The sequence below is a fragment of the Ranitomeya imitator genome, chromosome 8, assembly GCF_032444005.1.
Source record: "Ranitomeya imitator isolate aRanImi1 chromosome 8, aRanImi1.pri, whole genome shotgun sequence".
NCBI lineage: Eukaryota > Metazoa > Chordata > Amphibia > Anura > Dendrobatidae > Ranitomeya > Ranitomeya imitator.
The window spans coordinates 126,371,076-126,398,891 of record NC_091289.1 but is presented as its reverse complement, the minus strand read 5'-3'; the positions used below and the strand labels follow the sequence as shown (position 1 = coordinate 126,398,891).

Below are 27,816 nucleotides of genomic sequence, written 5' to 3'. Positions count from 1 at the left end.
AGGTCCCCGCTCCTGTGTTGTCAGGTCCCCGCTCCTGTGTTGTCAGGTCCCCGCTCCTGTGTTGTCAGGTCCCCGCTCCTGTGTTGTCAGGTCCCCGCTCCTGTGTTGTCAGGTGCCCGCTCCTGTGTTGTCAGGTCCCCGCTCCTGTGTTGTCAGGTGCCCGCTCCTGTGTTGTCAGGTGCAGGGAGTTGTCCGCCTCCTCCCCCCGCGTCCCGCACACATAGGAGCGGCAGGTACAGGGGGCTCCGATGTCTGCTCGCCGGGTCCCGCTGCGGATTCCCCCTGCTCTCTGCTCCGCCATACCCCGGAACCTGAGTTATGTGACAGCGGGGAGACCAGGAAGAGACGGCAGCACTGGGGACTACCCTGCTGGGGAGCAGAGACAGCAGAGGCCGCGGTCTGACCCACAAAGTGAGGCCTCAGTGTCAGCTGCCGTCCTGCACATAGTGGAGGCCCATGAGGCCGCCTGCCAAGTAAGGCCCGGGCAGTAGTGGGAGTGATGAGGGCACGGTGAGTGCCCACCCGGGTGTTGCTGGGAGTGGTGGGGTCATGGTACCCACCCGTGTGTTGCTGGGAGTGGTGGGGTCATGGTACCCACCCGTGTGTTGCTGGGACTGGTGGGGGCATGGTGCCCACCCGGGTGTTGCTGGGAGTGGTGGGGTCAGGGTGCCCACCCTGGTGACCCTGGGAGTGGTGGGGGCACGGTGCCCACCCTGGTGACGCTGAGAGTGGTGGGGGGCAGGTGACGCTGGGAGTGGTGGGGGCACGGTGCCCACCCGGTGGTTGCAGGGAGCGGTGGAGGCATGGTACCCACCCTGGTGACGCTGGGAGTGGTGGGGGCACGGTGCCCACCCGGTGGTTGCAGGGAGCGGTGGAGGCATGGTACCCACCCTGGTGACGCTGGGAGTGGTGGGGGCACGGTGCCCAACCGGGTGTTGCAGGGAGCGGTGGAGGCATGGTACCCACCCTGGTGACGCTGGGAGTGGTGGGGGCACGGTGCTCACCCGGGTGTTGCAGGGAGCGGTGGAGGCATGGTACCCACCCTGGTGACGCTTGTAGTGAGGAGGGCATGGTGCCCACCCAGGTGTTGTTGGGAGTGGTAAGGGTACGTGCCCACCTGGATGGGACATACTAAAAAGAATGAAGAAAACAAAAAGAATGAACATAATAACTTATAGGTCCAAAGAGATGGAGAGGTGTTATAGATTTCTTATGCATTTTGGGTATGAAATGAACATGAATTATATATGTAGACAATTAGGAAATCAACACAGATCCTATATACACGGGTGTATATTACATTATCTGTGCTTGATAGGTGAGGAATAAAGATGACATATATGTAGATAATAGTGGAATGAACACATCCCATATAAACAGGTGTATATTATATTCTCTGAGCTTTATAGGTGGGGAATGAATATGAAATATATGTAGATAATAAAGGATAATGCACGATCCCATTCATAGATAAGTGCCACAATATGGAATGGAGACAAGGAAAGATAATATGGAAAGCACCCCCATTATAGTGACCATATATCAGGGACGGACATAATGGGAATCATAGTGACGCCACATCAGGGCAACCATAGATAACATGTATATTGCCTCCATTATAATGACCCCCACATCAGGGACAGCCAGAGATAACAGGATAGTACCCCCATCATAGTGACCCCCACATCAGGGACAGCCACACACATAACCGGAATAGCACCCCCATCATAGTGACCTCACATCAGGGACAACCACACATAACCGGAATAGCACCCCCATCATAGTGACCCCCACATCAGGGACAGCCACACACATAACCGGAATAGCACCCCCATCATAGTGACCCCCACATCAGGGACAGCCACACACATAACCGGAATAGCACCCCCATCATAGTGACCCCCACATCAGGGACAGCCACACACATAACCGGAATAGCACCCCCATCATAGTGACCCCCACATCAGGGACAGCCACACACATAACCGGAATAGCACCCCCATCATAGTGACCCCCATCATAGTGACCCCCACATCAGGGACAGCCACACACATAACCGGAATAGCACCCCCATCATAGTGACCCCCACATCAGGGACAGCCACACACATAACCGGAATAGCACCCCCATCATAGTGACCCCCACATCAGGGACAGCCACACACATAACCGGAATAGCACCCCCATCATAGTGACCTCCACATCAGGGACAGCCACACACATAACCGGAATAGCACCCCCATCATAGTGACCTCACATCAGGGACAACCACACATAACCGGAATAGCACCCCCATCATAGTGACCCCCACATCAGGGACAGCCACACACATAACCGGAATAGCACCCCCATCATAGTGACCTCACATCAGGGACAGCCACACATAACCGGAATAGCACCCCCATCATAGTGACCTCACATCAGGGACAGCCACACATAACCGGAATAGCACCCCCATCATAGTGACCCCCACATCAGGGACAGCCACACATAACCGGAATAGCACCCCCATCATAGTGGCCCCACATCAGGGACAGCCACACATAACCGGAATAGCACCCCCATCATAGTGACCTCACATCAGGGACAGCCACACATAACCGGAATAGCACCCCCATCATAGTGACCCCCACATCAGGGACAGCCACACATAACCGGAATAGCACCCCCATCATAGTGGCCCCACATCAGGGACAGCCACACACATAACCGGAATAGCACCCCCATCATAGTGACCCCCACATCAGGGACAGCCACACATAACCGGAATAGCACCCCCATCATAGTGGCCCCACATCAGGGACAGCCACACATAACCGGAATAGCACCCCCATCATAGTGACCCCCACATCAGGGACAGCCACACATAACCGGAATAGCACCCCCATCATAGTGGCCCCACATCAGGGACAGCCACACACATAACCGGAATAGCACCCCCATCATAGTGACCTCACATCAGGGACAGCCACACATAACCGGAATAGCACCCCCATCATAGTGACCCCCACATCAGGGACAGCCACACACATAACCGGAATAGCACCCCCATCATAGTGACCTCACATCAGGGACAGCCACACATAACCGGAATAGCACCCCCATCATAGTGACCCCCACATCAGGGACAGCCACACACATAGCAGGGATAGTGCCCCCATTAAAGGGACCCCACACATCAAGAACAGCCACACAACAGGGATAGCGCCCCATCATAGTAGCCCCACATCAGCGACAGCCACACACATAGCAGGGATAGTGCCCCCATCATAATGACCCCCGCATCAGCGACAGCCACACACATAACAGGGATAGTGCCCTCATTATAGGGATCTCACACATCAAGAACAGCCACACACATAACAGGGATAGTGCCCTCATCATAATGACCCCCGCATCAGCGACAGCCACACACATAACAGGGATAGCGCCTCCATCATAGAGGAATTTGGTGAAGTTATTTTTTCTGATGAAGCCCCTTATTACTATTAGGGACATCTGGAGCAATGATTGTCTGGAGCAGAGAAGGTGAGATCTACCATGAGTTCTGTGTGAGGCCAACAGTAACGCATTCTGAGACCATACATGTGTGGGGGCTTTTCATCCATGGAAGGGGGCTCACTCACAATGTTGCCTAAGAACACTGCCATAAATAAAGAATGGCATCTAAACATCCATATGGATCATTCGATTTTTACATTGCCATTATTGCCAAAGGGTTTTCCGGTCTTAAACTACAAGTCTGCAGCCACTAGATGTGAGTGCAGACTTGTGAATCCTTACACTGCGCACTGTGAGGATTCCCCCGCTCCGGTAGCAGGCGGTAATGTGACCACAAGAATGTGATTGGCATACTCTCGGCCAGAAGGAATATGGCTGGGAGTATATCCGCTACTTGTGGTCACATGGCCACCATCCCCGGCACCAGATAATCCTCACAGCGCACACTGTGGGTGTTGTGGGTGGTTCACAATGCTGCAGGCACATACAGTGACTGCACACTTGTGGATTAAGACCGGACAACCCTTTAACCTAGGAAACTGTTTGATCAGATACATTGTGAACTGTTGATGCATAAATAGAGATGCCCCAAAGGAAATAAAAAAAAACAAACACAGATGGAATGTGGATCACAATACAGATGAAAATCATCTGAGTTTTCAGGATAAAATTAGACAATTTTTTTATATGATCGTCTGAACCCAGCGGTAAGGTGCATGTCACAGCCCCTGTGGAAGTGCATCTACACACCTGTATTGTGGCTTTTGTTTAGAAGAATACTCAGCGTTGGTGGATCCTGTTGACTTGCCCTCCATCACAGATTTTGTCATCTTTTTGTAGAAAAATAATGCTACATGGAGTTATTTGTCATTATGATGGACATATTAGCAGAGCATGACATAGCAGAGGTGTGTTGGATGGCATTGATAGCGATGGATGAACAGCTTTGGTGGGCGGCTATTGGAGTAGATGTGAAGGAGCCGAAAGAGTAAGGCTGGGATCACACATGCGAGAAACACGTCCGTGTCTCGCATGTGAAATCCAAGCTCTGGCGCCGGCTCTCCAGAGCAGCCGCATAGCAACACATGGAGCCGCACGCGCCGCTCTGGAGTGCTGGCGCCAGAGCTTGGATTTCACATGCGAGACACGGACGTGTTTCTCGCATGTGTGATCCCGGCCTAACAGTCTGAGCTCTCCTGTTAAGGCTGCCTTCACACATCAGTTTTTTGCTGTCAGGCTCAATCCAGCGAATTTTGAAAAAAAACAGATCTGGCGAATGATGCCGCCGGATCCGTCTTTTTTCCCATACACTGGTTTTAGCAACGGATTGCACCGGATGGCCACACGTTTCATCCGTCGTTCACCGGATTCGGGGGAAAATTGTTGATTCGGTGGCGGGAAAAAACATACAAAGTTACATTTTTTTATCTCCGGCAAAAAACCGGTCAGCGCCGGATCCGGCGGTGTCCGGCTTTTGCTACAATGGAACCATATGGCGCCAAATCTGTCAAAATTCAACGGATTTCGTTTTTTTAAACTGAGCATGCTCCAATTTTTTTGTGATCCACTCCTCTTTCACACTTCAGTCTTCTGGCGTCAGTCAAAATCCGTCAAAAATAGTGAAAACGGAAACAATGGATCCGGTTTTTCAACGGATCCGTATAGCATCTGTTTCTTCCGGTTTTTTGACAGATCCGTTTTTTCATATCTCCAAATGGGAGGCTCCCAAACGTGATTGGCTACTGGAAAATAATGGAAACCTATATATTGAGTGTTTTAGCACCCCATCTTTGAGAGGGTTTAGAGCAAGTGGCAGAAATGGAAGGAGTTCTAGCAAATATTGTGACCATCTATGCATCTATCCATGAGGCAGGCTGCTGGCACGCTTCTTGCTGGCACATTGAGGAATGAAGCCACATGGCAGGTTTATATAGATTTGGGTACTAAGTACAGATTTGGAGCATGCTCAGTGTAAAAAAATGGAATCTGTCGCTGCATTCCATCATTTGACCTTTCCAGACAACGGATAAACAAATTCCGACGGATCCAGCGCATGACGGACGAAACGTGAGGCCATCTGTTGCTAACACAAGTCTATGAGAAAAAGATGGATCCAGCGGGCAAATTCGCTGGATCTGTTTTTTTTCACAAAACTACTTATTTTGACTGAAACAAAAAGACTGATGTGTGAAAGAGGCCTTAGCTGGATCTGTTGCATCAGTTTTTCACAATCTGCGACAGATCCGTTTTTTTTTCAACATTCGACGGATTTTGCCTGACGGCAAAAAACTGATGTGTGAAAGCAGCCTAAGGCCATGTTCACACGTTCCTAATTTCCATCCTTTTTTTTCTGCACTAAAAACCGCAGCTCTTGGCAGAAAACGCAGGTCCTTTTTTTGGTGCGTTTTTTTATGCAGTTTTCTATGCAGAGTCTGTGTGTTTTCTAGGGAGTTTTTTAGGGTTAAAATGGCTGAAAATCCCCTACCCCTAACCCTACCCCTAACCCTAACCCTACCCCTAACCCTATTCTAACCTTAGTGGAAAAAAAAAAAAATTCTTTATTTTTTTATTGTCCCTACCTATGGGGGTGACAAAGGGGGGGGGGGTCATTTACTATTTTTTTTATTTTGATCACTGAGATATAACCTATCTCAGTGATCAAAATGCACTTTGGAACGAATCTGCCGGCCGGCAGATTCGGCGTGAGCACTGCGCATGCGCTCGCCATTTTGGAAGATGGCGGCGCCCAGGGAGAAGACGGATGGACGGACACCGGGAGGCCGGGTAAGTATAAGAGGGGAGATGAGGGCACGGGGGGGGGGGCGTCGGAGCACGGGGGGTGGCATCGGAGCATGGGGGGGTGGGATTGGGGCACGGGGGGCAGCCACACTGCAGCGGTTCTGCACCACAAACCGCAGTAAAACCCGCAGATATATTTTTCATCTGCGGGTTTTACTGCGGGTTTGACCTCACAATGGAGGTCAATGGGTGCAGAACCGCTGCAGTTTTGCAAAAAGAAGTGACATGGTACTTCTTTTTTACCGCAGCTATTCAGCGCGGCTTTTTTTCCCGATTCCCGCATCATGTGCACTGTGGTTCCTGTTTTCCATAGGGTAGAGTGTACTGTACCCTGCATGGAAAACAGCTGCGGAGCCGCAGCGGCGGTTCCGCAGTAAAGAACGCACTGTGTGAACATGGCCTAAAAGCATCCATATAACCTGTCTGTGACTTGCTGTTGCATGGCTATTTTAGAGCTCTGATTTTGGTGTAAAAAAAAAAAAAGGGCCAAATCACAGAGAAGTTACACGCGAGTCGTAGTCCGATGTGGCTTTTATTGAAGTCTACAGTAAGTGTGTGGCGAGTGACTTACGACCAGCAACAGAAAATGTGACACATGGAAAAATGCGACTGTGTCACACTCGCAGCGGGTCGCAGAGAGACATTATAGGAAATTATTGCTGAAAATGTCGCAATGCAATATTGCGATCTCAGATTTGGGTGACATGTCGCCCAAACACATTGCAACGTACAGTAATTACATACTGTGGGGGTAGTGCTCAAGGTAACAGTAAGCTAGGATTTTGTTGCAGAAATGTATCAGATTTGTTTGTGCACAGTTTACCCTTTGCAGGATCATTCAATTTACAATATGATTTTTTTTTAGCAGCGTGTGGATAAGATTTTGGGAAACAACTGTGATACACAGCCGATCTTTCCATTACAATGTCACCCTGTACAATCCACTGCGTATATGGCCAGTGGGAGCGTACGATAGCGGTCTTCTGTGGCTCTAAGCCCCCTTAGGCCTCTTTCACACGTCAGTGTCTCCGGTACGTGTAGTGACAGTTTTCTCACATACCGGAGACACTGACACATGTAGACCCATTAGGATCTATGTGTTTCTGCACATGTGCGTGTTTTCACACGGACCGTGTGTCCGTGTGCAAAACACGTAGACATGTCCGTTTTTTACCGACCGCACAGACCACAATACGGACAGCACACGTGCACACGAAGAACAGTCTACACTCTCCTCCGTGTACACGTACCGCCCGCAGGAGAGACAGCGCTACAGTTAAGCGCTGTCCCCTGCGTGTGGTGCTGAAGCCGGCATTCATTCCTTCTCCCCAGCAGCGTTCGCTGGAGAGAAGGAATGAAAAATCAATGTTTTTTTAAATTTTCCCTTAAAAAAAAAGTTTGTGTGTCCCCTCCCGCCTCCCATCCCCTGTGCGCCCCCCGCTTGCCGGGAAAGACTCACCCAGCTCACACAGGAACTGCTGCCAGCGGCCGCTGAGAGGAGACATCGCAGGAGCTGGGTGAGTATTTTCCGGCAAGCGGGGGCGCACAGGGGATGGGAGGCGGGAGGGGGACACACAAACTTTATTTTTAAGGGAAAACTAAAAAAAAAAAACATTGATTTTTTGCAGCGGTCGCTGGAGAGAAGGAATGAAAAATCAATGTTTTTTTTGAATTTTCCCTTAAAAATAAAGTTTTAATTTCTTCTCTCCAGCGAACGCTGCTGGGGAGAAGGAATGAATGCCGGCTTAAGCACCACACGCAGGGGACAGCGCTTAACTGTAGCGCTGTCTCCTGCACGGTCTATGTGATCCTCAGTCGGCACACGGCTGCCGCACGTGTGCCACACTGATGTGCTACGTGAGCACATGGACACACGGACACGGATAATTATTAGGATTTGTGAGACTGCCCTTTGAGGCCGCCGTCACACTTGCGAGTTTTACGGACGTATGAGCGCAGAAAATACGTCCGTAAAACTCGCAAAACAAACGGCACAATTATTCTCTATGCCCCTGCTCCTATCTGCCGTATTTTACTGATCCGTATTATACGGCTTTCTACGGCCGTAGAAAATTGCAGCATGCTGCGTTTGTCACCGTACTGCGCAAGAAATACGCCAATGAAAGTCTATGGAAGCCTGAAAAATACGGATTACACACGGACCAGCAGTGTGACTTGCGAGAAATACGCAGCGGTGTTAGAGAGAAAAGCCGGTAATTCATTGCGGTGTACAGTAAAATCACACTGACAGCTTACAGAAGAATAGGTAGAATAAATGTGTACACATAGAATAGGTATATATATATATATATGTCAGTGAAACACATATATATATATATATTAATATTTCTTCCAGCGCGAGATAGCTTTAAAGCCGGTAATTCAATTACCGGCTTTTGCTATCTCCTTCCTAAACCCGACATGATATGAGACATGGTTTACATACAGTAAACCATCTCATATCACCATTTTTTTTGCATATTCGACACCACTAATGTCAGTAGTGTGTATATGCAAAATGCCGTTCTATCTACTAAATTAAAGGGTTAAATGGCGGAAAAAATTGGCGTGGGCCCCCGCGCAATTTTCTCCGCCAGAGTAGTAAAGCCAGTGACTGAGGGCAGATATTAATAGCCTGGAGAGGGTCCACGGTTATTGGCCCCCCCCCCCAGCTAAAAACATCTGCCCCCAGCCACCCCAGAAAAGGCACATCTGGAAGATGCGCCTATTCTGGCACTTGGCCGCTCTCTTCCCATTCCCGTGTAGCGGTGGGATATGGGATAATGAAGGGTTAATGCCACCTTGCTATTGTAAGGTGACATTAGCCCAGGTGACATTTGGTGACATTAAGCCAAATTAATAATGGAGAGGCGTCAATTATGACACCTATCCATTATTAATCCAATACTAGTAAAGGGATAAAAAAAATACACAAACACATTATTAAAAATTATTTTAATGAAATAAAAACAAAGGTTGTTGTAATATTTTTAATATATCTGAGTGTGTATGTATGTATGTATGTGTATATATATATATATATATATATATATATATATATATATATATATATATATATATATATATATATATATATATTATTATTTTTTTTTTTTTTGTGACACATGGATCCCTTCTATAGCGGTATGTTGGTTTTGCAAGCCTGCGAGAAAACCACGCAGTACGGATGCCATACGGATTACATGCGGAGGATGCCATGCGCAAAAAACGCTGACACACCCTGCCTACGGAGGAGCTACGGACCACTATTTTGGGGACTTTTCAGCGTATTACGGCCGTAATATACGGACCGTATTGTTTTACGCTGTGTGTGACGCCGGCCTGAGGGAGTGTGGGTATCTAACAGTGCAGTCAGTGTCCAGAGATTCACACCACGATTCCACATGTATATCATATATCATCAAATTTTCCTGAATAAGAAAGTTCCGTTTTTTTTTTTTCTGTCAACGTCGTTTACCATATTTTTTGTAAGAAAACCAGCCATCCACTTGTGATCCCATCCCAGACCGTGTCTATTACTACGACATTAGCATGCATCACACAGTGTTTACCATCCAGGCCCTATACAAGCCGTCAGAGACGTTTTCTGTGAATGATAGAAAATGAAGAGTAATTCGATTTCTGCTCACGTTTTTCTTGCTTCTTGTCATTAGCAATTTTGTAAAGTCCATTGAGTGTCAGTTCTCTGACACAGGCGGGATTTTAAGCTGACCATGCTCGCGCTAATTAATATGGCATGTGGGAAGGAGAATTCTGCTTGCGGAGAGCGGCAGGGAATTGTCATTAATTGATTATATTATAAATTCCAGTGATGTATGTTGTGGTCTCCGTGCTGAGTTGTTGACATTGAACAGAATCACAGACCCCCTTCCTTCACACAGTGATATCCTTCTCTATGGCTGTACGAGAGGATGGTGATGATAGAGCCACAGGAGGGCAGAGAGCAGCAGTCCGGAGCACTATCTGTAATGTAACCGCCCCTGCTGGAGCAGTGTCTGCAGGGATCTTGGGCCATGGTCAGATCAGCGTATTGGGCACACTGATCACACACTGGCCAATGTTATCTATAGGGCTGTTCAGATGAGCGTATTGGGCACACTGATCACACACTGGCCAATGTTATCCATAGGGCTGTTCAGATGAGCGTATTGGGCACACTGATCACACACTGGCCAATGTTATCCATAGGGCTGTTCAGATGAGCGTATTGGGCACACTGATCATACACCGGCCAATGTTATCCATAGGGCTGTTCAGATGAGCGTATTGGGCACACTGATCACACACCGGCCAATGTTATCCATAGGGCTGTTCAGATGAGCGTATTGGGCACACTGATCACACACTGGCCAATGTTATCCATAGGGCTGTTCAGATGAGCGTATTGGGCACACTGATCACACACCGGCCAATGTTATCCATAGGGCTGTTCAGATGAGCGTATTGGGCACACTGATCACACACCGGCCAATGTTATCCATAGGGCTGTTCAGATGAGCGTATTGGGCACACTGATCACACACCGGCCAATGTTATCCATAGGGCTGTTCAGATGAGCGTATTGGGCACACTGATCACACACCGGCCAATGTTATCCATAGGGCTGTTCAGATGAGCGTATTGGGCACACTGATCACACACCGGCCAATGTTATCCATAGGGCTGTTCAGATGAGCGTATTGGGCACACTGATCACACACTGGCCAATGTTATCCATAGGGCTGTTCAGATGAGCGTATTGGGCACACTGATCACACACCGGCCAATGTTATCCATAGGGCTGTTCAGATGAGCGTATTGGGCACACTGATCACACACCGGCCAATGTTATCCATAGGGCTGTTCAGATGAGCGTATTGGGCACACTGATCACACACTGGCCAATGTTATCCATAGGGCTGTTCAGATGAGCGTATTGGGCACACTGATCACACACCGGCCAATGTTATCCATAGGGCTGTTCAGATGAGCGTATTGGGCACACTGATCACACACTGGCCAATGTTATCTATAGGGCTGTTCAGATGAGCGTATTGGGCACACTGATCACACACTGGCCAATGTTATCTATAGGGCTGTTCAGATGAGAGTTTTTTCACACTGACTGGTGTCCTTATAAAAATAAAAACCATAATGTGCACTATTCTCTTCTGTTTATCAGATGAGACTCCCACATTCAAGCCTGTGGGTGCGCACAAAAATAAAGAATCCCTTACGGATCATCTAAATTGATAAACTGCAGCTATTAACCCCTTAGTGACAGAGCCATTTTGGTACTTAATGACCGGGCCAATTTTTACAATTCTGACCACTGTCACTTTATGAGGTTATAACTCTGGAACGCTTCAACAGATCCCACTGATTCTGACGTTGTTTTCTCGTGACATATTGTACTTCATGGTACTGGTAACAGTTCTTCAATATTACTTGCGTTTATTTATGAAAGAAATGGAAATATGGCAAAAATGTGTAACATTTTTCAATTTTCAAACTTTGAATTTTTATGCCCTTAAATCAGAGAGATATGTCACACAAAATAGTTCATAAATATGTCTACTTTACATCAGCACATGTCTACTTTACATCAGCACAATTTTGGGAAAAAAATTTTTTGTTGTTAGGAAGTCATAAGGGTTAAAAGTCGACGAGTGATTTCTCATTTTTACAACAAAATTTACAAAACCATTTTTTTAAGGACCGTCTCACATTTAAAGTCACTTTGAGGCGTCTATATGACAGAAAATACCCAAAAATGCCACCATTCTAAAAACTACACCCCTCAAGGTGCTCAAAACCACATTCAAGAAGTTTATTAACCCTTTACGTGCTTCACAAGAACTGAATCAATATGGAAGGAAAAAATGTAATTTTAACTTTAATTTAACTTTTTTTTTACAAAATTTTTACTTCAGAACCAATTTTTTTTATTTTCACAAGAGTAAAAAGAGAAAATGAACCACAAAATTTGTTGTACAATTTCTCCTGAATATGCTGATACCCCATATGTGGGGGTAAACCACTGTTTGGGCGCACGGCAGAGCTTGAAATAGGAGTGCCGTTTGACGTTTTCAATGCAGAATTGGCTGCAATTGAGATCGGACGCCATGTCGCGTTTGCAGAGCCCCTGGTGTGCCTAAACCGCAGAACCCCCCCCCCCCCCCCAAGTGTCACCATTTTGGAAACTAGACCCTTTAAGGAACTTGTTTTGATGTGTATTCAGCACTTTAAACCCCCAAGTGCTTCACAAAAGTTTATAACGTACAGCCGTGAAAATAAAAAATCAAATTTTTTTTCTACAAAAATGATCTTTTCGCCCCAAAATGTTTATTTTCACAAGGGTAAGGCTGTGTGTCCACGTTCAGGATGGCCGGCGGTATCATCGGAGCGGCAAACCCGCTCTGCGGTAAGCTCCGCCCCCTTTCTGGGACGCGATTATGCCGGATGTGTTCATAGCACACATCCGGGATCATCGCTCCCCACCATAGGGCCCTGTGCTATATCTTGCGTCGCCGCAAGATATATGGACATGCTGCGATCTGAAAAGACGCGCAGCATGTCCGGAGTTGCAGGGCCGCCGCGTGCGTGTTACCACGCATAGTGGAGACGGGATTTCATTAAATCCCCTCCACTATGCTGTAACATCTGGACGCTGCGTGTTTGACGCTGCGTCCCTATGCAGCGTCAAACACGCAGCGTTTACTGCACGTGGACACATACCCTAACAGGAGAAATTAGACCAGGAAAGTTGTTGTGCAATTTGTCCTGAGTACGCTGATACCCCATTTGTGGGGGTAAACCACTGTTTGGGTGCACCACAGAGCTCAGAAGGGAGGGAGCACCATTTGACTTTTTTAACGCAAAATTGGCTGGAATCAATTATGGAGCCATGTCGCGTTGGAAAGACCCCCTGATGTACCTAAACAGTGGAAACCCCCCAATTCTAACTCCAACCCTAACCCCAAAACACCCCTAACCCTAATTCCAACCCGATCTATAATCCTAATCACAACCCTAACCCCAACACACCCCTAACCCTAATCCCAACCCTAACCCTAAACCCAACACAACCCTAACCTCAAACTTAACCCTAATCCCAACCCTAATCCCAATACACGCCTAACCCTAATCCCAACCATAACCCTATTCTCAACCCTAACCCTAATCTCAACCCTAACCCTAATCTCAACCCTAATCCCAACTCTAACCCTAACATTAGCCCCAACCCTAACTTTAGCCCTAACCCTAACCCTTTAGCCCAACTCGCTGTAGCCCAACTGTAACGCTAATTGGAAAATGGAAATAAATACATTTTTAAATTTTATTATATTTTCTTACGGGATGATAAAGGGGGGTTTATTTACTATTTTTTTTAATTTTGATCACTGTTATAGGGATTAACGGCACTGTGGTTTAAGAACCCTTAACTACCGCCGTTTAAAGGCGTATCGGCGGTCGTTAAGGGGTTAACATAGAAAACTGTATGTTTAGGTTTTGTACATTTTTGGAAGCGTTCAAGATGCCAAACTGGTGTAAGAAGTGGACATACAGATGACGCATGGGCTCGATATGCATGACAATCAAGATGAAAAACTGACTATTTTTGATACGCTCTTCTGAACCTGGCCTTTTTGTAATGATTGTGTAGAGTAAAGCGGTTGTCCCACAAACAAAGTTCCCAACTAGTACAGACTAGTTAGCAGGGGATCACAGAAGATTCTTTGAGGTAAAGCATTGTTTAACCTGCTGTTCTGTTTGGTCAAAAATGACTGTTGTTGAACTTTGATATTTTTTAACAAATTCATTATGCGGTTCTGAAACTTGTGGTTACTTCTATTTTCCTAATTTGAGAGGTTCTTTCTAAGGGTATTTTTTTTTTTTTTGTTTAGTTTTTGCGCCACATTTTTTTTCACACTTGTACTGTTCCCGGTCAAAAATGACCGAATAGCATTTTATGCTAATTTCAGCCATTTTTTGAGTAAAACAAATGAATTATAATTTCTTTTGAGACTAATTATTGCATCTACTATTGTTTATGAAGTAAACAGTTGCTTTAGGTGCAGATTTACACATGCTTTCAGTACAAACCATACGCATTGGCTTTCAGTATAGTTCTGTGCAATTTTTTTTCTCTGTATGTTATTTACCCTGCTTTTCCTCTAAAAAATAAATAAATTCAGTTGTCAGAAATAAACTACATAAAAGAAGACTGTTTCTGGAAGAATTAGGACAATCCCTAATTAGGCCTTTTATTGAAGAGAGACATGTGAATCCCAGAAGTGAAGGAGCACTTGCCGTTGTTCAAAGCATCCAGCAGCATGCTCAAACCACAGCCTCCACTGGCACTGCAACTGAATCAACATCCTCCAGCAGCCTAAAAAGAAAGAGATGCTGCTTTTGCCCTCCTTCGAATGACCTCAAATCAAGCATGACTTATTTTCGTTGCGAAAAATATATGTGCAAGAGACAAGTGTATTATTGTTGTCCTGAATGTAAACAATAGAATTGTGAAGATTTCCTGAAAAATTATTATTTTTTTTTTTTTTACTATTTTTTTTCAAAATGTTTGCACGCAGTTAAATTTTATACTATAGTTAATTTTAGTTATAGTCGTAGTTGTTTTAGTTAAGCTCAAATTTGTAATTTCTGTGCAGAATTCAATAAGCCCTTGTAACCTTTATAAACCCAAAATAAATTAAAAAACTTTTTTACGTATTTCTTTTTTTTTAGAATGACCAACCATGTTCACATACAGTATAATAATGCAACAGGTATTCAAAAACGTTTTTTTAAGTAGCTAAAACAGCATTTTAATAGGTGCGGTCAAAAATGACCGGAGCAGTACAAGTGTATCGTGGAAACGAACAGAACAGCAGGGTTAACCCTGCTGTTCTGTTCGGTCTGGGGAGACCTATTTTGAACTTTGGTATTTTTTGGGGTGTTCAAGATGCGGTTCTGAAACTTGTGGTTGATTGACTTAAACGAGGATGGGTCGGTCGGCCACGGGTTTCAGAGCCGCATCTTGAATATTTTAAAGAATATTGAAGTTCAAAGTCGGTCATTTTTGACCAACAGAACAGCAGGGTTAAAAACAGGCAGGGAAATGTTTTCTATTGCAAAAAGAATCAGTGGTGATCCAGTGCTGTCCTGTCTGTATAGTCTCTTCTGCCCAGGAGCTGTGGTTTGATCAGACCATGTTCCTGTACGGCCAGACACGGCCATTACACAGCACACAGCAGGGGACATTTATAAGATTATCTCAGCACAGGGACATTTTTTTAAACACATCCAATTGTGGAAGTTATTATTACAAGATCTATTGATTAAATGTACTTTGTTATTATAAAATCTTTGAGCAAGATTGATGGAAATGTTGTACAATTATTGCTGTATAATTGTTTTAAGAAGCATGATTGGTGAATTGCTAAGCAACATTTCCATTTATTGTAGACTAGATGTCCAAACAAGTACTTCTAGGAGGACTTCTGCTTGTGAATGGCACCGTATTGGTGTAATAGAGGGGGTATCATGCCAGGAACTCCTTTATGAGTCAAGTAGAATAGACTCAAGCTGTCATGTATTACATACAGTACAGACCAAAAGTTTGGACACACCTTCTCATTTAAAGACTTTTCTGTGTTTTCATGACTATGAAAATTGTAAATTCACCCTGAAGGCATCAAAACTATCAATTAACACGTGGAATTAAATACTTAGCAAAAAAGTGTGAAACAACTGAAAATATGTCTTATATTCTAGGTTCTTCAAAGAAGCCACCTTTTGCTTTGATGACTGCTTTGCACACTCTTGGGATTCTCTTGATGAGCTTCAAGAGGTAGTCACCTGGAATGGTCTTCCAACAATCTTGAAGGAGTTCCCAGAGATGCTTAGTACTTGTTGGCCCTTTTGCCTTCACTCTGTGGTCCAGCTCACCTCAAACCATCAGGTCATCTGGCGTAGCACCCCATCACTCTCCTTCTTGGTCAAATAGCCCTTACATAGCTTGGAGGTGTGTTTGAGGTCATTGTCCTTTTGCAAAATGAATGATGGTCCAACTAAACGCAAACCGGATTGAATAGCATGCCGCTGCAAGATGCTGTGGTAGCCATGCTGGTTCAGTATGCCTTCAATTTTGAATAAATCCCCAACAGTCTCACCAGCAAAGCACCCCCACACTATCACACCACCTCCTCCATGCTTCACGGTGGGAACCAGGCATGTAGAGTTAATCCATTCACCTTTTCTGCGTCGCACAAAACACTGTGGTTGGAACCAAAGATCTCAAATTTGGACTCATCAGACCAAAGCACAGTTTTCCACTGGTCTATTGTCCATTCCTTGTGTTCTTTAGCCCAAACAAGTCTCTTCTGCTTGTTGCCTGTCCTTAGCAGTGGTTTCCTAGCAGCTATTTTACCATGAAGGCCTGCTGCACAAAGTCTGCTGTTTTTATCTTTTTGTAATTAATAAATAGATTGATTTTATGGTTATATTTACTCTTGATCCAGTCTCTTCATTGTTTTTCTATATATGCCCATGTTGTAGAGATGTGCCTGCTGCTAGAACTCTGTGTGGCATTGACCTGGTCTCTAATCTGAGCTGCTGTTAACCTGCGATTTCTGAGGCTGGTGACTTGGATAAACTTATCCTCAGAAGCAGAGGTGACTCTTGGTCTTACTTTCCTGGGGCGGTCCTCATGTGAGCCAGGTTCTTTGTAGCGCTTGGTGGTTTTTGCAACTGCACTTGGGGACACTTTCAAAGTTTTTCAAATTTTTTGGACTGACTGACCTTCATTTCTTAAAGTAATGATGGCCACTCGTTTTTCTTTACTTAGCTGCTTTTTTCTTGCCATAATACAAATTCCAACAGTCTATTCAGAAGGACTATCAGCTGTGTATCCACCAGACTTCTGCTCAACACAACTGATGGTCCCAACCCCATTTATAAGGCAAGAAATCCCACTTATTAAACCTGACTGGGCACACCTGTGAAGTGAAAACCATTTCCGGTGACTACCTCTTGGAGCTCATCAAGAGAATGCCAAGAGTGTGCAAAGCAGTCATCAAAGCAAAAGGTAGCTACTATGAAGAACCTAGAATATAAGACATATTTTCAGTAGTTTCACTCTTTTTTGTTAAGTATATAATTCCACATGTGTTAATTCATAGTTTTGATGCCTTCAGTGTGAATGTACAATTTTCATAGTCATGAAAATATGGAAAAATCTTTAAATGAGAAGGTGTGTCCAAACTTTTGGTCTGTACTGTACACAACCATTCATCAGTAGCCGCTGCATCAAACATCTACAGGTGCATCTCACAAAATTAGAATGTCAGAAACACCTAAATAAATCCCCTAAGGGGCCATGAAGCAATGCACATAGAAAACCAAAGGAACAACTTCACAAATGGCAACGTAATAGAAAAATATATCTTTATTAACACTACTCATATAAAAAAGCACAGCAATTCCCACAATACAGGAAAAGAAAAGTGGAGTGCCTCTGACCATCAACCCCTAGATCCTACTTCTTACTGCAATAGTAAATTTGCAGTGTGCAAAAAAAGTTGATATGTAAAATACAGTAACACTCAAAAAATGCCATACAGGATAGTACAGTGCAATTAAGCACATACGTACATATTAAGTAAATAACATATATTTATATCCAAGTAAGGGATATCTATGTGGCAGTATAACAAAAATCCTGTATGTGCACAATGTGAGCGGACATGTGACACTGTAAGCAAAATATATGATACTAAATGCATAAGGACCAAGGTATAGTTACTGTTTGGGGGAGCGCACGGAGGACCCACCACACCCGACGCACGTTTCGCAAGTGTTTTATCAAGACCAAAATCAGCGCAGCCATCTACCAGGAAATTGTAGAGCACTTCATGCTTTTCTCTACCGACAAGCATTTTGAAGATGAAAATTTCTTTCTCCAGCAGAACTTGGCACCTATCCATACTGCCAACAGTACCAATACCTGGTTTACAAACAACAGTATCACTGTGCTTGATTGGCCAGCAAACTCACCTGACCTTAACCCCATAGAGAATCTATTGGGTATTGTCAAGAGGAAGATGAGACACCAGACCCAACAATGCAGACGAGCTGAAGGCTGCTACCAAAGCAACCTGGGCTTCCATAACACCTCAGCAGTCAGCAGTGCCACAGGCTGATCGCCTCCATGCCTCGCCGCATTGATGCAGTAATTGATGCAAAAGTAGCCCTGACCAAGTATTAGGTGCATTTACTGAACATACATTTCAGTAGGCCAACATTTCGGATTTTAAAATCATTTTCAAGCTGGTGTTATAAAGTATTCTAATTTACTGAGATAACAACTTTTGGGTTTTCTTTGGCTGTAAGCCATAGTCATCAACATTAACAGAAATAAACACTTGAAATAGATCACTCTGTAATGACTATATAATAATAGTTTCACTTTTTGTATTGACAAACTGAAATTAACTTTTTGATATTTTAATTTTGTGAGATGCACCTGTAGTTGGTTTAGTCCCCTTTCACACATCAGTTTTTTGCCGTCAGTCACGATCCGTGGGATCAACGCATCCATCGCAGATTGTGAAAAACTGATGCGACGGATTCGTTTTTTCATCGGATCCGACTAGCGAATCTGGCTAATTATATCCTAAATAAATCGGAGCATGATCATTTAAAAAATGTGGAATTCATCGCCGTCATTGACTGATCCGGCACCCATAGGCTTCCATTCGAGCAAACGACGGCAGTTGCTGTCCGATTTTTCGACGTACACAAAAAATGTTACTTTGCTGTCTCCGGCCCCCGGACAAACAATTTTCGACGGATCCGGTGAACGACGGATGAAACGTGAATCCATTCCTCACAATCCGTTGCTAATAAAGTCTGAGGAAAAAAACGATCCAGAGGCATCAGTCGCTGGATCCGTTTTTTTTTCAAACTTTCCCGATAGAATCAGCTGATTGCTGGGGCTTCTGACAGAGACTCCAATTTGGAAGGGATTTTCCCTGAAAACAAAACCCCTTTATGAGGCTATTTGTGATTTCCAGTATTTTTATTTTTGCAATTATCTGTTAGGCTGCTTTCACACATCAGTTTTTTGCCATCAGTCACAATCCGGCGAATTTTGAAAAAAACGGATCCAGCGAATGTTGCCGCTGTATCCGTTTTTTTTCTCATAGCGTTGTATTAGTGATGGATTGCGACTGATCAGCTAGTCGGATCCGGCGAAAAAACGGATCCGTTGCATCAGTTTTTCACAATCTGCGACATCCGTTTTTTTCAACATTCAACGGATTGTGACTGATGGCAAACAATTGATGTGTAAAAGCAGCCTAACAGAGAAAATGCTTTTAATGGTGATATATTGGTCACAACTTACCATATGTTTTCCTGAAATTAGCTTCCAGGACGACAGGTGCAATACCCCACACAAGCAGAGTCTTTAAAATTCCTGGTAAGAAGATGAATGGGTGGCACTCTGCGTCTAGTAAAAACTCTTCTTGATTCAAACAAGTTTTAGAACATGGATGCACGGGTGCGGGTTACCGTGTGGATGACAGCCGTTTCACGTGCATAAACCCATCCAGGTAATAGTTACAATGTATCAATTCAGATGATCCATATAGGATTCTTTTTTTTTTTGGTACCTGGACCCATTGAAGCATCGGTTGCACGTGAAATGGCCATCGTCCATACGGTGATGCGCTCCCCGTGCATCCATGTTTTAAAACTTGTTTGAATAAAGAAGAGACAGGACACCGAGTGCCACCCATTCATCTTCTTGCCAGGATTTTCTTTAGGCTGACTACACCTGTATCTTGTTCACTATTCATAACTTGTTCTGTTGTTCTAACCTATTTTCTGTATAGAGTTGTTATAAGAAGCAGTGACTATCATGCCATTGTGGTTTACAACATTGAATTTGTGAATATTCATGGCCTCTGCCACATCTTGGTCTGCTAAAAGTTCTTATCTTTGTTGTGTGTCAAAAATGTTGGCAATCCTTGTTATTCTGTACATGTTAATTGGACTTTGGGGGGTAACCTGGAAATTTTATGATGATATTATTGCCGTAAAAGTTTTATTCCAGGGTAGATTGAAAAATAAAATTCACGTATCTCTTTAAGGCTGGGCAAGATGGATACACAGATCCACAGACTGGAAATTTTGTTTTTACCAGACTAGCTCATCTGAGAAGAGGTAAATGCTGCGGCAGTGCATGCAGGCATGTGAGTATCCTTCCAATTTTATTGCAGATGCAATTTCTGCGCATCCTTGTTGAGTTGTTCTCTATCCCTTTTACTTGGCACTAAGGCCTCAATTCAACAAGACTGGCATATATGATGCCGGCCTTAGTGAGGGTGCAAGGTGGAGCGAAAGGTGCCTGATTCAGTAATGAATGCCGATTGGTGTGGGCGTCCATGTGCACCTTGCCAAAGTTCTTACTCCACTCAGTGACTGGAGTAAGATTTGCCGTTGGTGGTCAGGAATTTTATGAGCAGGTTTACATGCTCTATCCGCTCCAGCAACGCCTACTTTGTCAGAGTTGGGTGGAAATGGCACGAAAACCCAAAGTCTAGCATAAAAGCTGTGATGATTAGCGTCTAAATTTCCATTCACATGACATTTGAAATAAATGTTTGCGGTACACAATTTTTTTTCTAATCATATGCAAAAACCAAATCCAATAGAGCTGAGCAAAAAATGTGAACTTCTACTTTCCTTTGTCTAGTCTCCATTGCAGCCAGACCACAGCAGTATATACTTCTCCACCAGCAATCCCGTGCCTAGGTGTTAAACCACCCAAATTAAAATGGAGTTGGTGGTGTTTTTGACATTTTTCTGTTGATCAATATTAATTTGACATTTGGTTAGAATTTTTTTTTTAACAAAAAAACCCTGCATTCTTAAAGGGAACCTGTCACCCCGTTTTTTCAGATTGAGATAAAAATACTGTTAAATAGGGCCTGCGCTGTGCGTTACAATAGTGTATGTAGTGTACCCTGATTCCCCACCTATGCTGCGAAATACATTACCAAAGTCGCCGTTTTCACCTGTCAATCAGGCTGGTCAGGTCAGGTGGGCGTGGTGACATCGCTGTTTCTTCCCCAGCTTTCCGTTGGTGGCGTAGTGGTGTGTGCATGTCCAAGTGCCGAATCCACTGCGCGCAGGTGAAGAAAAAGCGCGCGATCTGCGCTATTACCCTTGTCATCGGTGGGGGCGGCCATCCTCCTGAGGCCGCGCGTGCGCAGATGGAGTGCTCTGCTGCACGGGGCTTCAGGAAAATGGCCGCGGGATGCCGCGCGTGCGCAGATGGAGATCGCGGCGGCCATTTTCCCAAAGCCGTGTTTGCATCTCGGCTTCAGGAAAATGGCCGCGGGATGCCGCATGTGCACAGATGGAAATCGCGGCGGCCATTTTCCCAAAGCCGAGTTTGCATCTCGGCTTCAGGAAAATGGCCGCCGCGATCTCCATCTGCGCACGCGCGGCATCCTGCTGCCATTTTCCTGAAGCCCCGTGCAGCAGAGCACTCCATCTGCGCACGCGCGGCCTCAGGAAGATGGCTGCCCCCACCGATGACAAGGGTAATAGCGCAGATCGCGCGCTGTTTCTTCACGTGCGCGCAGTGGATTCGGCACTTGGACATGCGCACACCTCTACGCCACCAACGGAAAGCTGGGGAAGAAACAGCGATGTCACCACGCCCACCTGACCTGACCAGCCTGATTGACAGGCGAAAACGGCGACTTTGGTAATGTGTTTTGCAGCATAGGTGGGGAATCAGGGTACACTACATACACTATTGTAATGCACAGCGCAGGCCCTATTTAACAGTATTTTTATCTCAATCTGAAAAAACGGGGTGACAGGTTCCCTTTAAAAAGAACACAGTATTTTGTTTGAAATCACCCTAAGGCCCCCTTCACACGTCAGTAAAGTAGCGTACCAGAAAAAACGTGTGCCGTGTGTTCCCCCGCCTTCCTCCCCCCCCCCCCGATATGGTTTATGAAGAATTAATTCCAAATCTAATATACTTTGCAATGTTACACCCGTCCACATGAATGCCATCTGTATGCAGTGCGTGTTTTCCCCAGACCCTTGTACTGGCCCTTGTAATCTGTGCTGTTGGTAAAAAACAGACATGTCTCCATGTGCTTTGCTCAGACACACGGTGCGGCACCATAGATTATAATGAGTACGTTATGTGTGGCATCCGTTTTCCGGAATGCCACACGTAACAGACACGTACATATAAAGGGGGCCTAAGGCTCTCCTAAAGTTCAACATGTACGTTTTTTAAAAAAATCATCCGCATTTCATCCCGAAAAAAAATGGGGAATTTTCTTCACCATTGCCATCCACATGCAATCCACATGGCAGATTTTATTGATCAGAAGTTATTAAAATTTACAAGACCAAATACAGTCCATCCAACATATGGAAGAATCTAGTGCATTCTGTGATTTTATTTATTTTTTTATGCGCTGATTTGGTCAGTGAAAAAAAACTCCCATCTGAGCAGCCTAATTGAATGACATTAGCTCTAGTGATGTCAGTTTTTTAGCGAACAGCACTCTGGCCCTAAAATATGGTTGTGTGATCTTAGTCTAAATGTCTCTCTTCACTTTAAGCGTTGCTGCCCGTTCAGTCCTCCTTCTAGAGCCTCTGTCTGAGTGCCCAAAAAATGTTTACACTCTTCCTCAATGGAGTCATTGTAACATAATCCACAATCTTTCTGGCGGTAGCCTTCTTTTTAGCAAGATAATAATTGTTAGATTCAGACAGATGCTCCCAACAGAGTGCGGAACATGCAGCAAAGCACAGTGCGAATACTGCCTTATCTGGAGACTGAGTCTTAATGGGAGTTCCAGGTTAAAAAAAAATTTTTTTGTGGATGAGTGCATATAATTGTAAATAGAAAAGCCCCTTAACCCATTGGCACCATCCTTCATATATGTATGTTGGATGGATATATCAAGTGCTGAGCCCACTCATATTTCACGGTACAAGGGTTCATTACCGATATGTAACATTACAGTAAACAATGGCATGTAAAAGTTTGGGCACCCCTGGTCAAAATTACTGTTATTGTGAACAGTTAAGTTAAAGATTAAAGGATCTCTAAAAGACCTAAAGTTAACCCATTACCTTTTTTATTTTAGGCAAAACAAATACATATTTTCATTTTTTACATTTTAAAAATTACAAAAAGGAAAATGAGCTGATGCAAAAGTTTTGGCACCCTTAGAGATTTGTGTTCTCAGATAACTTTAACCAAGGTTTCAGGCCTTAATTAGCCCGTTATGGCTTGTTCACTATTATTGTTACGAATGGCCAGGTGATGCAAATTTCCCAGCTTTATAAAAACCTAGCCTCCTCTAATCTTGTGCCAAAAATTAGCAACTAAGGATTCTTCTAAACAGCTGTCTAACACTCAGAAAATGAAAATGGTAGAGGGCCACAAAACAGGAGAAGGCTATAAGAAGATTCCAAAGCGTTTTCAAGTTGCCTTTTCCTCAGTTCGAAATGTAATTAAGAAATGGCAGTTATCAGAAAGAGTGGAGGTCAAGATAAGGTTTGGAAGACCAGGCTAAATTTAAATGAGAGCTGCTTGTAGGATTGCTAGAGAGGCAAATCAGGACCCACGCTTGACTGCAAAAGACCTTTAGAAAGATTTAGCAGACTCTGGAGTTATGGTAGATTGTTCTATTGCTCAGAGACACCTGCACAAATATGGCCTTCATGGAAGAGTCATGAGAAAAAAATCTCTCCTGCGCCCTCACCATAATTTCAGCATCAGAAGTATGCATTTTGGAAACATGTCATATGGACCGATGAAGTTAAAATCGAACTCTGTGGCCACAATGATCAAAGATATGTGTGGAGAAAAAAGGGCACAGAATTACAGGAAAAGAACATCTCATTAAGCATTGGAGATGGATTATTCATATGTTGGGGTTGTTTTGCAGCTAATGGCACGGAAAACATTTCCCAGGTAGAGGGAAGAATGGATTCAATGAAATTTCAAAAAATTCTTGATGTAGACATAACACACCATCTGTAAAAAAGCTGAAGTTGAAAAGAGAATGGCTTCTACAAATGGATAATGATCCTATACACATGTCATAATCCACAAAAGACTACCTCAAAAGGCACAAGCTGAAGGTTTTACAATGGCCTTCACAGTCCCCTGATCTGAGCATCATTGAAAATCTGTGACTTGACATCAAAATAGCAGTGCATGCAAGACAACCAAGTAATCTCATAGAACTGGAAGAATTTTGCAAGGAAAATAGATGAAAATTCCTTCTCAAACAATAATTGAAAGACTTGTCTGGCTCCAAAAAGCATTTACAAGCTGTGATACTTGCAAAAGTACATGCAAGGTGCACAAACTTTGCATTTGCCCATTTTCCTTTTTGTAATTTTTAAAATGTCAAATGTGAAAATATTTCTTGCCTAAAATAGAAAGGAACTGCGTCATCTTTAACTTTAGGCCTCTTAGAAATCATTTCATCTTTAAAGGGAATCTCACCTACTTTTCCGCATATAAGCTGCGGCCACCGCCATCAGGGGCTTATCTACAATATTCTATAATGCTGTAGATAAGCCCCCCCGATGTAACCTGAAAGATAAGAAATACAAGTTAGATTAGATTAAGTACTGTAGTGCGCAGGTGCCGGGAAAGGTCGGAGCAGCCCACCGCCTGCGCACTGCAGTACTTTGCTCTGCCCTCAACAGGGCAGATAAAGTACGCCTGCGCAAAGGCCACGACAGGAAGCAAAGAAGAGGACATCATTGCATGAAGATGGGAGACGCCCATCGGACTTGACCGCCCCTGTTTTTCTTATCTTTCAGGATACATCGGGGGCTTATCTACAGCATTACAGAATGCTGTAGATAAGCCCCTAATGGCGGTGGCCGCAGCTTATATATGAAAAAGTAGGTCAGAGATTTCCTTTAACTTGCTTAACTGTTCACAAAAACAGTAATTTGGGCCAGGGTGACCAAACTTTTACATGTCACTGTATCTATGTGTTTATGATTAATAGCAGCATGTGTCAGTTTTTTAAAGTACACGAATTAGAAATTAACATGGACCTATTTTCTTTCTTTTTGTAGTGCCCTTTTGGTCAGGAAAATGTTAAGGATTCTTCCAAAAAGAAGCAATTTAATTCCTATTTTTATATGTGACAGCTGAGCTCAATCTCTCCACTATTTTTTTTCATTAATTGTGCGGATTTTAGAAGATTGCACCACAAAGCAATTGTTTTTAGTCCTACAAACGATGCAGTGTTTCTAGTTAATATTCCTAAGTAATGAATTCGATGTTAATTGTAATAAACATCAAATGGAAAGCAAATGTTCTCGGTCATTAGTGTGCGCACAGTGTTACGCTGGATGCTATGGTTATCCTTGCTTTCATTTTCTCTTTTTTAATCAATCTCTAAGCAGTTTTACGCTTGCATTTGATTATTTGTAATAATTATTTTTATTACTTCGGCACAGATAAAACAATTGTGTAGTAATACTATTTAAAAGGCATTTGCAGAAATTAGTGCACATTTGTTTGGTCCTTGGAAAAAGGAATATATTATAGTCATGGCCGAAAGTTTTGGCACCCTTGAAATTGTTCCAGAAAATTAAGTATTTCACTCAGAAAATTACTGCGATTGCACATGTTTTGTTATACTTATGTACACAAAACAGAGAAAGAAAAGGCAAATTGGACATAAATTCACACAAAACACCCAAAATGGGCCAAAATTGTTTGCATCTTCAACCTACTGTATGGTTGCCCACCGTTTGGAATCAATAACTGCAATCACTTCCTCTAACCATCAACAAGCTGCTTACACTTCTCATTTAGGGATGAGCAGGCCCATGGAAGTTTGGGTTCGTCGGGTTTGATCAAACTTTAGTCCAAAGTTCGGATCAGGGATCAGAATTCTAGCCGAACTTCAACCTGAACCCAAATCTGATAGGAATCAATGGAGACCCGAACTTTGCAGGAAGAAAATATTTCTCTTGCTCCCTCCCTGGACTCCCGAATTGTAAAACGGTCTTCCAGGAGAAGTCAGTGTTTGCTCATCTCTTTTCTCAACTGGAATTTTTGACCACTTCTCCTTTGCAAACTGCTCTCATAATTGAAAGGTGCCTTCTCCCAACAGCAATTTTAAGATCTCTACACAGGTGTTCAATGGGATTTATATGCATACTCATTGCTGGCCACTTCAGAACTCTCCAGCGCTTTGTTTCCATCCATTTATGGGTGCTTTTTCATGTATGATTGGGGTAATTGTCCTGCTGGAAGACCTGTTACCTAGGATGCAAACCCAACTTTCTTACACGGGACACTACATTGTGACCCAAAATCCTTTGGTAATCTGCAGATTTCATGATGCCTTGCATACAGTCAGGGCAACCAGTGCCAGAGGCTGCAAAACAACCCCAAAACATCTTTGAACCTCCATCATATTTGACTGTAGGTTCTGTGTTATATTCTTTGTAGGCCTAATTCTATTTTTAGTAAACGGTAGAATGATGTGCTTAACTAAAAAGCTCTATCTTGGCCTCATCTGTCCACAAGACTTTCCCATAAGGATTTTAGCTTACTCATGCACATTTTAGCAAACTGCAGTGTAGCTTTCTTATATCTCTGTGTCAGCAGTGGGGTCCTCTTGGGTTTCCTGCCATGGCATTTAATTTAATTCAAATGTCGATGGATAGTTCGTGCTGTCACTGATGCACCCCGAGGTTAAAGGACAGCTTGAATTTCTTTGGAACTTGATTGGGTCTCCTTATCCACCATCTGGACTATCCTGTGTTGCAACCATTGATCAGTTTTTCTTTGCTGTCACACTCAAACACACAATGCAAAGGTTGAGTCATCTTTTCCCCTTTTTATCTGGTTTCAAGTGTGATTTTCATATCACTCACATCTGTTACTTGTCACAAATGAGTTTGAATGAGCATCACATGCTTGAGATAAAGTTGTTTACCCACATTTAGAAAGGTGCCAACAATTTTGACTGGCCCATTTTTGGGCTTTTGTGAGAGATTATGTCCAATTTGCCTTTTTTTTGTGTTGTTCCGATACACATAAAGGAAATAAACTTGTATAACAAAACGTGTAATTGCACTCATTTTCTGGGAAAAATACTTAATTTTCTGGAACAATTTCAAAGGTTCCATCACTTTCAGCCATGACTATATTATTATTAAATACTATATTTCTGCCATATACGGCACAGTATTGCCACTGTGTTCAATGGCCATAAGACAGAATAACACTGGGGACAGAATCATTGGAAACATATAAAAATTGTATTTCAACTCAAAAATTCATGGTATCAAATTTAGAATAAATAGTAAGTATGCAGATCCATCATTAACCTCTTAAAAGGGTGGTCCAGGACTTGTATGGATGGCCATCCTTAGGACTGGTTATCAATATCTCATTGGGTGGCGTGTGACATCCAGAACC

General features: G+C 43.9%; 1 long non-coding RNA gene across 1 annotated transcript; it reads left to right on the top strand.

The window, feature by feature from the left end:
- The first annotated feature begins 372 nt into the window (after nt 1-372).
- LOC138647953 (uncharacterized) lies at nt 373-25,479 on the top strand. Its single transcript, XR_011315070.1, has 3 exons — nt 373-510; nt 20,456-20,557; nt 25,452-25,479. It is a non-coding gene; the product is annotated as an uncharacterized lncRNA (long non-coding RNA).
- The last annotated feature ends 2,337 nt before the right edge of the window (nt 25,480-27,816 follow it).